At 37.8% G+C, this 13,070-nt stretch overlaps 12 non-coding genes across 12 annotated transcripts; 6 read left to right on the top strand and 6 right to left on the bottom strand.

Annotated features, from left to right (window-relative positions):
* Window positions 1–2,060: 2,060 nt before the first annotated feature.
* On the bottom strand, window positions 2,061–2,132 carry trnaq-uug (transfer RNA glutamine (anticodon UUG)). Its single transcript has one exon. It is a non-coding gene; the product is annotated as a tRNA-Gln (tRNA).
* A 183-nt stretch (window positions 2,133–2,315) lies between these two features.
* trnap-cgg (transfer RNA proline (anticodon CGG)) lies at window positions 2,316–2,387 on the top strand. Its single transcript has one exon. It is a non-coding gene; the product is annotated as a tRNA-Pro (tRNA).
* A 450-nt stretch (window positions 2,388–2,837) lies between these two features.
* trnaq-cug (transfer RNA glutamine (anticodon CUG)) lies at window positions 2,838–2,909 on the top strand. The gene has a single exon. It is a non-coding gene; the product is annotated as a tRNA-Gln (tRNA).
* Window positions 2,910–3,355: 446 nt separating this feature from the next.
* trnap-agg (transfer RNA proline (anticodon AGG)) lies at window positions 3,356–3,427 on the top strand. Its single transcript has one exon. It is a non-coding gene; the product is annotated as a tRNA-Pro (tRNA).
* A 492-nt stretch (window positions 3,428–3,919) lies between these two features.
* On the bottom strand, window positions 3,920–3,991 carry trnaq-cug (transfer RNA glutamine (anticodon CUG)). The gene has a single exon. It is a non-coding gene; the product is annotated as a tRNA-Gln (tRNA).
* Window positions 3,992–7,415: 3,424 nt separating this feature from the next.
* Window positions 7,416–7,487, bottom strand: trnaq-uug (transfer RNA glutamine (anticodon UUG)). Its single transcript has one exon. It is a non-coding gene; the product is annotated as a tRNA-Gln (tRNA).
* Window positions 7,488–7,670: 183 nt separating this feature from the next.
* On the top strand, window positions 7,671–7,742 carry trnap-cgg (transfer RNA proline (anticodon CGG)). Its single transcript has one exon. It is a non-coding gene; the product is annotated as a tRNA-Pro (tRNA).
* Window positions 7,743–8,196: 454 nt separating this feature from the next.
* On the top strand, window positions 8,197–8,269 carry trnaq-cug (transfer RNA glutamine (anticodon CUG)). Its single transcript has one exon. It is a non-coding gene; the product is annotated as a tRNA-Gln (tRNA).
* A 2,510-nt stretch (window positions 8,270–10,779) lies between these two features.
* trnaq-uug (transfer RNA glutamine (anticodon UUG)) lies at window positions 10,780–10,851 on the bottom strand. The gene has a single exon. It is a non-coding gene; the product is annotated as a tRNA-Gln (tRNA).
* A 179-nt stretch (window positions 10,852–11,030) lies between these two features.
* On the top strand, window positions 11,031–11,102 carry trnap-cgg (transfer RNA proline (anticodon CGG)). The gene has a single exon. It is a non-coding gene; the product is annotated as a tRNA-Pro (tRNA).
* A 493-nt stretch (window positions 11,103–11,595) lies between these two features.
* trnaq-uug (transfer RNA glutamine (anticodon UUG)) lies at window positions 11,596–11,667 on the bottom strand. Its single transcript has one exon. It is a non-coding gene; the product is annotated as a tRNA-Gln (tRNA).
* A 1,322-nt stretch (window positions 11,668–12,989) lies between these two features.
* On the bottom strand, window positions 12,990–13,061 carry trnaq-uug (transfer RNA glutamine (anticodon UUG)). The gene has a single exon. It is a non-coding gene; the product is annotated as a tRNA-Gln (tRNA).
* Window positions 13,062–13,070: the final 9 nt, after the last annotated feature.

Below are 13,070 nucleotides of genomic sequence, written 5' to 3'. Positions count from 1 at the left end.
CAATTATTTTTGATATACCGTAAGATAAAAAATAATAATATTTTCATTTAACCTAACTTATCTTTATACAAAAGCAGATGGCTTTTGATGGTTTTATTTTTAACACTTTCTTACACAACACTTCCTGATGTATAATACCATGCAAAAATGTCAATTTCTGTCACTTTTATCCTGCATCCTCTTTGTTGTGAACGTAGTACGCCTGTAAGGTGATTGGCGAAGAAGGAGGAAGCGTTGCTGTTGCGTAAATGAGGAGTGAGGATAGACGTGCGTGTGGAAAGAACGAGATAAGTTGAGCTGTGTTGGTATAGCTGGCTCAATAAAAGTTTAAAAAGAGCGTCAGACTTGGTGTGCACTTCTTCTGGACGCTACAATTGGTGTCAGAAGTGGGATGAAATGCCTCCCAGTTCGCCTTGCCATCAAACCTGGGAGTCTTCATTGAGGGCGGAATTCCCCCATGGCAAGCAGCGTGAGCTGCACCTGTAGACACTGCCTCTCTCTCTCTCTCTCTCTCTCTCTCTCTCTCTCTCTCTCTCTCTCTCTCTCTCTCTCTCCTCACGTGGCACGTACCTCTCGATGACGTAGCAGGCTGCGCACACAATTAAGCAGCGCAGTATGCGCACATTTTTACCTCTGCCACCAATTGTAGCGTCCAGAAGAAGTGCACACCAAGTCTGACGCTCTTTTTAAACTTTTATTGAGGAAGCTATACTAACACAGCTCAACTTATCTCGTTCTTTCCACACGCACGTCTATCCTCACTCCTCATTTACGCAACTCAAGAAGACAACATCAACGTCAGCAGGTGGTTACACTATATTCTTTAAACACAGCAACATGTGTACCACAAATTAAGCACACAGCTTTACCTTTACTTGGCAGTCCATGTCTTGTTGAAAACACGCCATTCGTCATCACCTTTTCTTTTTTTAGCGTCTCAGGGATAACCGGACGGACCGCCCATAAATAACACTTTTCAAAATAAAAGCAGCACCGTTGTATTGCACGCACGACATAGATACTTTTTAAAATTTATTTTGTAATTTATGATTGGCCTCACACGGGCCGGACAGGGACGTACAAAGGGCCGGATGCGGCCCGTGGGCCGCAGAATGCCCAGGTCTGGACTAGACCAACAAGCCCTGCATACATGTTTGCCCAACTAATCTCATGAAATGTGAAATTAGGGGACACAATCTGAAATTTTGTGGTAAACTTTTAACCAACATTTTAATTTACTACTATTTTCATGAAAAAATGTCAAACAAAATCTGTTATATCCAATCAAGTACTCTTTACTGCAGGATACTTTGGGTTATTTTACAGGTTCCATGGTGTAATGGTTAGCACTCTGGACTCTGAATCCAGTAATCCAAGTTCAAGTCTTGGTGGAACCTTCTTGTAACATTAGAGTGATTAGTGTTCAGCATGACCTCCATTTGATTAGTGAATACATGAAGAATGCAAATAAATTACATTTCTGTAAAAAATAGTTTCTTGTCCGTTTTCAGATTGTGTCCCTTATATGTTTATAAGTCATGTTTTTAGTCACAACTTTTTCAGTTTTACACACAGTTGTCTTTATATGTGTGATTTTAAACTTGATTTTAAACTTTTCCCTTAATATTCCATACATCACACACTCAAGAGATCAATAAAAATCTCTGAAATAAATACAGTTGTGTCTCAACTTACGAACTCTATTTGTTGTAGGACTGAGGTCGTAAACCCTCAGTTTATTTATGCATGAAAATGGTAGTCAATCAAAATATGTGGTAAAAGCACAATTTCAAAAAGTGTCGTCTATTAAAATATTTTATTTTTTAAAGATGTTTGCCACATTATTTTACAGGACTTGTTGGTCTAGTCGTATGATTCTCACTTCGGGTGCTATATTCAATCAAATATTTCCCTCGTATACACAGTTGTCGTTACATTTGTGACTTTAGACTTGATTTTGAACATTTTTTCAGACATTACACATTTAAGGGATCCATAAAAATCCATCAAACTAATTACAGTGGTATTACTGAACAATTTGCCACTTCAATAGTCCAAGTTGGTTCCACCAAGACTTGAACTTGGATCACTGGATTCAAAGTCCAGAGTGCTAACCATTACACCATGGAACCTGTATATAACTCCAAATGATCCTGCAGTAAAGAGTACTTGATTGGATATAACAGATTTTGTTTGACATTTTTTCATGAAAATGGTAGTAAATTAAAATGTTGGTTAAAAGTTTACCACAAAATTTCACATCGTGTCCCCTAATTTCACATTTCATGAGATTAGTTGGGCAAACTTGAGTGCAGGGCTTGTTGGTCTAGTCGTATGATTCTCGCTTCGGGTGCGAGAGGTCCCGGGTTCAATTCCCGGACAAGCCCTCATGTTTATAAGTATTTTTAATCATAACTTTCTTCCTCGTACACACAACAGTTGTTACATTTGTGACTATAGACTTGATTTTAACAATGTTTTCAAACAACAACCACTCAAGGGATCAATAACAGTGTTACCTAAATGTATGACCACAGTTTGTTCTAGGACTGAGCTGGTAACCCTTAGTTCATCTATGTATGAAAATGTCAGTGAAACTAAATATGTGTTAAAAGTGCAATAAAGTAACCAAAATTTAAATTCAGTCCCCTATTAAAATGTCAGATCGCATGAGTTTTGTTGGAAAGGGTGAGAGACGCCCTGTGTTGAAATCCTGGACAAACGCCGAAGTCTTTACGTCCTGTTTTCAGCACACACTCAAGGGATCAATGACAATCTATCAATCAAATCAAGTACTGTGTACTGTAGGATCACATTGTTTTACATGTACATTTACAGGTTCCATGGTGTAATGGTTAGCACTCTGGACTCTGAATCCAGTGATCCAAGTTCAAGTCTTGGTGGAACCTTCTTGTAACATTAGAGTGATTAGTGTTCAGTATGACCTCCATTTGAATATTTTCACATGCAAAAAGGAGTGAGTCTAAATTTGGCTTAGAAGTAAAATGTTGTAGTCCAGTTCCAAATAGTGATCCTTATATGTTTATAAGTCCTGTTTTTAGTCACAAACTTTCCCTCGACACACAAGTTGTCTTTATATTTGTGACTTTAAAATTTTACATCAATATTCCATACATCACACACTCAAGAGATCAATAAAAACCTCTGAAATAAATACAGTTGTGTCTCAACTTACAAGCTCTATTTGTTCTAGGACTGAGGTCGTAAACCCTCAGTTTATTTATGCATGAAAATGGTAGTCAATCAAAATATGTGGTAAAAGTGCAGTTTCAGATTGTGTCCCCTATTAAAAGATTAAAACATTTTAAAAATATGTTTGCCATCACGTCTTTAAGGCTTGTTGGTCTAGTCGTATGATTCTCGCTTAGGGTGCGAGAGGTCCCGGGTTCAATTCCCGGACAAGCCCTTATGTTTGTAAGACCTATTTTTAGTCACAACTTGTCTTTCTTGTACACACAATTGTTGTTACATTCGTGACTTATCAAATACAGTGTTACCTAAATGTATGACCACAGTTTGTTCTAGGACTGAGCTGGTAACCCTTAGTTCATCTATGTATGAAAATGTCAGTGAATCTAAATAAGTTTAAAAGTGCAGTAAGGTAATCAAGTTTCAGATTGTGTCCCCTATTAAAACCTCACATTTCATAAGATTGGTTGGTAAGTCTTTTTCCAGGACTTCTTAGTATCGTCGTATCCTTCTTGCTGAGGGTGTGAGAGATGGTCTGGGTTCAAATTCTGTACAAGTTTTTATGTTTGTCAGTCATTACTTTTTACCTTGTACACACATAATAATATTTATTTCTACTTTTGACAGTGAACTTCATTTTAAACTTGATTATCTTTTTTTGTGAAGGCATACAGTAAAGGGATCAATAAAACACTCCGATACTGCAAGCTGGTTCCACCAAGACTTGAACTTGGATCACTGGATTCAGAGTCCAGAGTGCTAACCATTACACCATGGAACCTGTAAAGGTACATGTAAAACAATGTGATCCTACAGTAAACAGTATTGATGGAATTTGATCGATTGTCATTGACACCTTGAGTGTAAGTTGTCAGGAAAATGGAGGGAGACGTTTAAATCAAGTCTAAAGTAAAAAAAAGACAAGACTTGTGACTGTGTGTACGAGGGGAAAAGTCATGACTGAAAACAGGAATTATAATTTTAACACAAGGACTTGTCCAAGACCAACAAACCCTGCAACATGATTACCCAACAAATCTCAAATAAAATGTGAGATTTTGATAATCTTGAAACCAAAATTTAAATTCACTACCATCTTCATGCACAAAAGAAATAAGGGTTTACAAGATCAGTCCTAGAACAAATAGAGCTCGTAAATTAAGAAACAACTGTATTTGATTTTGTAGATTTTCATTGATCCCTTGATTATGTGCCCTCTGGAAAAGTGAAATAAAAGTTGGACGAGCACTTGTGTTTATAATTCTTGTTTTCAGTCATGACTTTTCCCCTCGTACACACAGTCACAAGTCTTGTCTTTTTTTACTTTAGACTTGATTCAAACGTGTCCCTCCATTTTCCTGACAACTCAAGGTGTAAATGAGATGTAATCACATTTTATCAATACTGTTTACTGTGGGATCACTTTCTTTTACCTGTGTATATACAGGTTCCATGGTGTAATGGTTAGCACTCTGGACTCTGAATCCAGTGATCCAAGTTCAAGTCTTGGTGGAACAGTCTTGCAGTAACTTGATAGATTCATAGTGACTTAAAGACATCAGCATTTGTCCAGGATTGCAACACAGGGCGTCTCTCACCTTGCGTGAGAATCCTATGACGAGAATAAAAAGCCTTACCAACAAATTTCATGAAATGTGAGATTTTAATAGGGGACACAATCCGAAACTCAGTTACCTTATTGCACTTTTAACACATATTTAGTTTCACTGACATTTTCATACATAGATGAACTAAGGGTTACCAGCTCTAGCAAAGTAAGATTTCCAATGTACGCCAAACTGTCTGTTTAACTGTGCATATGACAATAAAAAATCTTGAATCTTGAATCAGTCCTAGAACAAACTGTGGTCATAAATTTAGGTACCACTGTTATTGATTCCTTGAGTGGTTAATTTTTGAAAACATTGTTAAAATCAAGTCTAAAGTCACAAATGTAACGACAACTGTGTGTACGAGGAAGAAAGTTATGATTAAAAATTGGACTTAAAAAATGAGGGCTTGTCCGGGAATTGAACCCGGGACCTCTCGCACCCGAAGCGAGAATCGTACGACTAGACCAGGGGTGGGCTATTAATTTTTACCGGGGGCCGCATGAGCAACCCGAGCACTGCTGGAGGGCCACACCGACAATATTTCAATTCAATTTTGCTTCAATTATTTTTGATATACCGTAAGATAAAAAAATAATCATATTTTCATTTAACCTAACTTATCTTTATACAAAAGCAGATGGCTTTTGATGGTTTTATTTTTAACACTTTCTTACACAACACTTCCTGATGTATAATACCATGCAAAAATGTCAATTTCTGTCACTTTTATCCTGCATCCTCTTTGTTGTGAACGTAGCACGCCTGTAAGGTGATTGGCGAAGAAGGAGGAAGCGTTGCTGTTGCGGAAATGAGGAGTGAGGATAGACGTGCGTGTGGAAAGAACGAGATAAGTTGAGCTGTGTTAGTATAGCTGGCTCAATAAAAGTTTAAAAAGAGCGTCAGACTTGGTGTGCACTTCTTCTGGACTCTACAATTGGTGTCAGAAGTGGGATGAAATGCCTCCCAGTTCGCCTTGCCATCAAACCTGGGAGTCTTCATTGAGGGCGGAATTCCCCCATGGCAAGCAGCGTGAGCTGCACCTGTAGACGCTGCCTCTCTCCTTCCTCTCTCTCTCTCTCTCTCTCTCCTCATGTGGCACGTACCTCTCGATGACGTAGCAGGCTGCGCACACAATTAAGCAGCGTAGTATGCGCAAAGTTTTACTTCTGCCACCAATTGTAGCGTCCAGAAGAAGTGCACACCAAGTCTGACGCTCTTTTTAAACTTTTATTGAGCAAGCTATACTAACACAGCTCAACTTATCTCGTTCCTTCCACACGCACGTCCATCCTCACTCCTCATTTACGCAACTCAAGAAGACAACATCAACGTCAGCAGGTGGTTACACTATATTCTTTAAACACAGCAACATGTGTACCACAAATTAAGCACACGGCTTTACCTTTACTTGGCAGTCCATGTCTTGTTGAAAACACGCCATTCGTCATCACCTTTTCTTTTTTTAGCGTCTCGGGGATAACCGGACGGACCGCCCATAAATAACACTTTTCAAAACAAAAGCAGCACCGTTGTATTGCACGCACGACATAGATACTTTTTTAAATTTATTTTGTAATTTATGATTGGCCTCACACGGGCCGGACAGGGACGTACAAAGGGCCGGATGCGGCCCGTGGGCCGCAGAATGCCCAGGTCTGGACTAGACCAACAAGCCCTACATACATGTTTGCCCAACTAATCTCATGAAATGTGAAATTAGGGGACACAATCTGAAATTTTGTGGTAAACTTTTAACCAACATTTTAATTTACTACTATTTTCATGAAAAAATGTCAAACAAAATCTGTTATATCCAATCAAGTACTCTTTACTGCAGGATACTTTGGGTTATTATACAGGTTCCATGGTGTAATGGTTAGCACTCTGGACTCTGTATCCAGTGATCCAAGTTCAAGTCTTGGTGGAACCTTCTTGTAACATTAGAGTGATTAGTGTTCAGCATGACCTCCATTTGATTAGTGAATACATGAAGAATGCAAATATATTACATTTCTGTAAAAAATAGTTTTTGTCCATTTTCAGATTGTGTCCCTTATATGTTTATAAGTCATGTTTTTAGTCACAACTTTTTCAGTTTTACACACAGTTGTCTTTATATGTGTGATTTTAAACTCGATGTTAAACTTTTCCCTTAATATTCCATACATCACACACTCAAGAGATCAATAAAGATCTCTGAAATAAATACAGTTGTGTCTCAACTTACGAGCTCTATTTGTTCTAGGACTGAGGTCGTAAACCCTCAGTTTATTTATGCATGAAAATGGTAGTCAATCAAAATATGTGTTAAAAGCACAATTTCAAAAAGTGTCGTCTATTAAAATATTTTATTTTTTAAAGATGTTTGCCACATTATTTTACAGGACTTGTTGGTCTAGTCGTATGATTCTCACTTCGGGTGCTATATTCAATCAAATATTTCCCTCGTACACACAGCTGTCGTTACATTTGTGACTTTAGACTTGATTTTGAACATTTTTTCAGACATTACACATTTAAGGGATCCATAAAAATCCATCAAACTAATTACAGTGGTATTACTGAACAATTTGCCACTTCAATAGTGCAAGTTGGTTCCACCAAGACTTGAACTTGGATCACTGGATTCAAAGTCCAGAGTGCTAACCATTACACCATGGAACCTGTATATAACTCCAAATGATCCTGCAGTAAAGAGTACTTGATTGGATATAACAGATTTTGTTTGACATTTTTTCATGAAAATGGTAGTAAATTAAAATGTTGGTTAAAAGTTTACCACAAAATTTCACATCGTGTCCCCTAATTTCACATTTCATGAGATTAGTTGGGCAAAGTTGAGTGCAGGGCTTGTTGGTCTAGTCGTATGATTCTCGCTTCGGGTGCGAGAGGTCCCGGGTTCAATTCCCGGACAAGCCCTCATGTTTGTAAGTATTTTTAATCATAACTTTCTTCCTCGTACACACAACAGTTGTTGTTACATTTGTGACTTTAGACTTGATTTTAACAATGTTTTCATACAACAACCACTCAAGGGATCAATAACAGTGTTACCTAAATGTATGACCACAGTTTGTTCTAGGACTGAGCTGGTAACCCTTAGTTCATCTATGTATGAAAATGTCAGTGAAACTAAATATGTGTTAAAAGTGCAATAAAGTAACCAACATTTAAATTCAGTCCCCTATTAAAATGTCAGATCGCATGAGTTTTGTTGGAAAGGGTGAGAGACGCCCTGTGTTGAAATCCTGGACAAACGCCAAAGTCTTTAAGTCCTGTTTTCAGCACACACTCAAGGGATCAATGACAATCTATCAAATCCAATCAAGTACTGTGTACTGTAGGATCACATTGTTTTACATGTACATTTACAGGTTCCATGGTGTAATTGGTTAGCACTCTGGACTCTGAATCCAGTGATCCAAGTTCAAGTCTTGGTGGAACCTTCTTGTAACATTAGAGTGATTAGTGTTCAGTATGACCTCCATTTGAATATTTTCACATGCAAAAAGGAGTGAGTCTAAGTTTGGCTTAGAAGTCAAATGTTGTAGTCCAGTTCCAAATAGTGATCCTTATATGTTTATAAGTCCTGTTTTTAGTCACAAACTTTCCCTCGACACACAAGTTGTCTTTATATTTGTGACTTTAAACTTTTACATCAATATTCCATACAGCACACACTCAAGAGATCAATAAAAACCTCTGAAATAAATACAGTTGTGTCTCAACTTACGAGCTCTATTTGTTCTAGGACTGAGGTCGTAAACCCTCAGTTTATTTATGCATGAAAATAGTAGTCAATCAAAATATGTGGTAAAAGTGCAGTTTCAGATTGTGTCCCCTATTAAAAGATTAAAACATTTTAAAAATATGTTTGCCATCACGTCTTTAAGGCTTGTTGGTCTAGTCGTATGATTCTCGCTTAGGGTGCGAGGGGTCCCGGGTTCAATTCCCGGACAAGCCCTTATGTTTGTAAGACCTATTTTTAGTCACAACTTGTCTTTCTTGTACACACAATTGTTGTTACATTCGTGACTTATCAAATACAGTGTTACCTAAATGTATGACCACAGTTTGTTCTAGGACTGAGCTGGTAACCCTTAGTTCATCTATGTATGAAAATGTCAGTGAATCTAAATATGTGTTAAAAGTGCAATAAGGTAACCAAGATTTAAATTCAGTCCCCTATTAAAATGTCAGATTGCATGAGTTTTGTTGGAAAGGCTTTTTGTTCTCGTCATAGGATTCTCGCACAAGGTGAGAGACGCCCTGTGTTGAAATCCTGGACAAACGCCGAAGTATTTAAGTCCGGTTTTCAGTCACTACTTTTTACCTCGTACACACATCCATTTTTTACTCTTAACTTGATTTTAAACTTTTATCTCCTTTATTTTGACAGCACACACTCAAGGGATCAATGACAATCTATCAAATCAAATCAAGTACTGGGGTGGAAAAGTGACTATTACCTGCAGGGCAAACATTAGCTAACCAGAAGGCAATAACAATGTAAACGAAAAACACCTGCTTAAAAGATCTAATACAAATGTCCCTGAGGAATGTAAGGTGGGAGTACTGTAATTACCTAACGTTACATTATTATTTTCCATAACAATTTAGCCCCCTCCACAATATTAACCCGACGTTAAAACAGAACTAGCTATTTATTGATTAGCAATTGCCGAATCATGTAACATTAGCTTAATGCTAAAAAGCCAGGTTACTATCACATTCTGTAACAGACAAATAATTTCATGTAGGCTAACGTTACTCGTATACCTGCTACCTCTGTCTTTTTCTCGTTTCTCCTCCTCTTCTTTTCTCTTTTTTCTTCCCTGGGCACCTGACAGTTTTGGCCGTTTTGACATTTGTGGTGACGTCCAAAAAGAGTCATGATACGGGAAGGGAGGGGGCGCACCGTGCGGGGGGAGGAGGTTGTGGGCGTAATGTTGTAACAAATAATATTTCTATTAAATAGGCTTTACTTTGCATTTTAATTAACGTGGGATTATTTTTTGCATTTAGAAATAATAGTACCAACTTTTTTTTTTTTTTCTCCAACATTTGTGGCACTGGCGTGGCGCCCCCTGATGGACGGCGCCCTTAGCATTTGCCTATACGGCCTATGCCACGGGCCGGCCCTGCAAAAAGCCGTTCACTATCACTGAAGAGCTGATACTTCCAGCCGAGACGATACTGGATAAAAACGCAGCCGAGAAAATAAAGAATGTGCCTTTATCAAATGACTCTGTTTGCCGGAGAGAAGATCAAATGGGAAAAGACATTGTTGAGCAAGTTGTTGGAAAACTTAGCGACTCATTTTCCCTCCAGCTGGATGAATCCACAAATATTAGTGGAAATGCACAACTTGTAGGTTTTGTCAGATACATCGATACTGACGATATTTATGAGCACATACTTTTTTGTAAAACATTAGAGGGGAGAACAACAGGAGAGGACATTTTTGACAATCCCCAAAGAGGGCACTTTACTGTAAGTTGATGATTACTTCTGTGTAGAAATCTTTATTTATAATTGAATCACTTGTTTATTTTACAGAAAGTTTTTAGTTATTTTTATATTTTTTTCCCCAAGTAGTTCAAGAAAGACCACTACAAATGAGCAATATTTTGCACTGTTATACAATTTAATAAATCAGAAACTGATGACATAGTGCTGTATTTTACTTCTTTATCTCTTTTTTTCAACCAAAAATGCTTTGCTCTGATTAGGGGGTACTTGAATTAAAAAAATGTTCACCAGGGGGTACATCACTGAAAAAAGGTTGAGAACCACTGCTATATTCAATCAAATATTTCCCTCGTACACACAGTTGTTGTTACATTTGTGACTTTAGACTTGATTTTAAACATTTTTTCAGACATTACACATTTAAGGGATCCACAAGTAATTACAGTGGTATTACTGAACAATTTGCCACTTAAATAGTGCAAGTTGGTTCCACCAAGACTTGAACTTGGATCACTGGATTCAAAGTCCAGAGTGCTAACCATTACACCATGGAACCTGTATAGAAATCCAAATGATCCTGCAGTAAAGAGTACTTGATTGGATTTAACATTTTTTGACATTTTTTAATGAAAATGGAAGTAAATTAAAATGTTGGTTAAAAGTTTACCACAACATTTCAGATCGTGTCCCCTAATTTCACATTTCATGAGATTAGTTGGGCAAAGTTGCATGCAGGGCTTGTTGGTCTAGTCGTATGATTCTCGCTTCGGGTGCGAGAGGTCCCGGGTTTAATTCCCGGACAAGCCCTTACGTATTTAAGTCCAATTTTTAATCATAACTTTCTTCCTCGTACGCACAATGTTTTCAAACAACAACCACTCAAGGGATCAAACACAGTGGTACCTAAATGTATGACCACAGTTTGTTCTAGGACTGAGCTGGTAACCCTTAGTTCATCTATGTATGAAAATGTCAGTGAATATAAATATGTGTTCAAAGTGCAGTAGGATAACTAAGTTTCAGATTATGTCCTCCATTGAAACCTCACATGTCATGAGATTTGTTAATAAGTCTTGTTCCAGGACTTCTTGGTCAGGGTGTGAGAGATGGCCTGGGTTCAAATCTTGGACAAGCTCCTTTGTGTTTGAGTCCTGTTTTCAGTTATTGCTTTTCCCTCGTACACAATTGTCATTACATTTGTGACTTTGGATTTGATTGTGACCATTTTTTTAAACATCACACACTCAAGGGATCCATAAGAAACTATCATTTTCTAAATTGCCAGTTAAGTACTGCAAGTTGGTTCCACCAAGACTTGAACTTGGATCACTGGATTCAAAGTCCAGAGTGCTAACCATTACACCATGGAACCTGCATATCCTCAGCTAAAAAAAAAAAAATCCAACATTAAACAGTATTGATGACATTTAATAGATTCTCATTGACACCTTGATACGATCGATTACTTGTCTCTGGCCCCCTGCCTGCGAGAGGCAATGATGAGAGATAAAGCAGATTATTCTCGCTTAACAAGTGGCTGGCTAGTTGATGTAGAAAACAGGGACTAACATTTATTGATAATTGGCCCTCTTTCTGGGGCAAACCGGGTTTGCTGATGAGGGACTTCCTTCACTCTAACCGGGAAGGCACCATCACTCTATCTAGCAACATAGATTACTGGTTAAGTCACACTTGACTAACTACACTAGAGCAAGCTCGGACACAGGCATTTACAGTGTCTGTTAGTCCGGGTGAGGAGTCAGTTAAGCTAGAACTAACCAGCACTAGACTGGAAAATTCCTACGCACATAGCATTTCTCTTAGAATAATACATAACTCATATAATGTTTTTTCTGTAGTGACTGTGCCAGATGTGAACATGCATTCTACTGAGGTGGCAAATTATGACGCGTTCAATCGATCGCAACACCAAGCAAATAATCTCAAGATCCCCATCATATCAATTCCTAGATGTGATCGAAATAATTTAAGGCGTACTACACAAAATAAACATAACATTATTAATATCACTATTAGTACTACAGTGGTGTCTAAACTTCTGACCACAGTTTGTTCTAGAACTGAGCTGGTAACCCTTAGTTCATCTAAGTAGGAAAATGTCAGTGAATCTAAATATGTGTTAAAAGTGCAATAAGGTAACCGAGTTTCAGATTGTGTCCCCTATTAAAATCTCAGAATTCATGACTTTTGTTGGAATGTCTTGTTCCATGGCTTGTTAAAATGAACATCCATTAAATCCAATCAAACCCTTTGTACTGCAGGATCACATTGTTTTACATGTACATTTACAGGTTCCATGGTGTAATGGTTAGCACTCTGGACTCTGAATCCAGTGATTCAAGCCTTGGTGGAACCTTCTTGTAACATTAGAGAGCTAAGTGGTTCACTAAGACCTCCATTTGAAAGTTGTTTGCATGAAAAAAACAGCACATCTTAATTTGGCCTAAAAGTACAATGTTGTAGTGCAGTTTCAAATTGTGCTCCTTTTATGTTTATAAGTCCTGTTTTTAGTCAGAAATTATTCCTTTGTGCACAAAATTGTCGTTACATTTGTGACTTTAGAATTGATTTTGACCATTTTTTTAGACATCACACACTCAAGGGATTCATAAAAAAAATCTAATGAAGTACAGTATTATTACTGGGTACTGTACTAATTCATTTACTGCAAGTTGGTTCCACCAAGATTTGAACTTGGATCACTGGATTCAAAGTCCAGAGTGCTAACCAGTACACCATGGAACCTGCACTTTA

This window comes from Entelurus aequoreus, linkage group LG11 (assembly GCF_033978785.1).
Source record: "Entelurus aequoreus isolate RoL-2023_Sb linkage group LG11, RoL_Eaeq_v1.1, whole genome shotgun sequence".
NCBI lineage: Eukaryota > Metazoa > Chordata > Actinopteri > Syngnathiformes > Syngnathidae > Entelurus > Entelurus aequoreus.
Note: the sequence above shows the minus strand (reverse complement) of the source record. Positions and strands in the feature narration are given on the sequence as shown.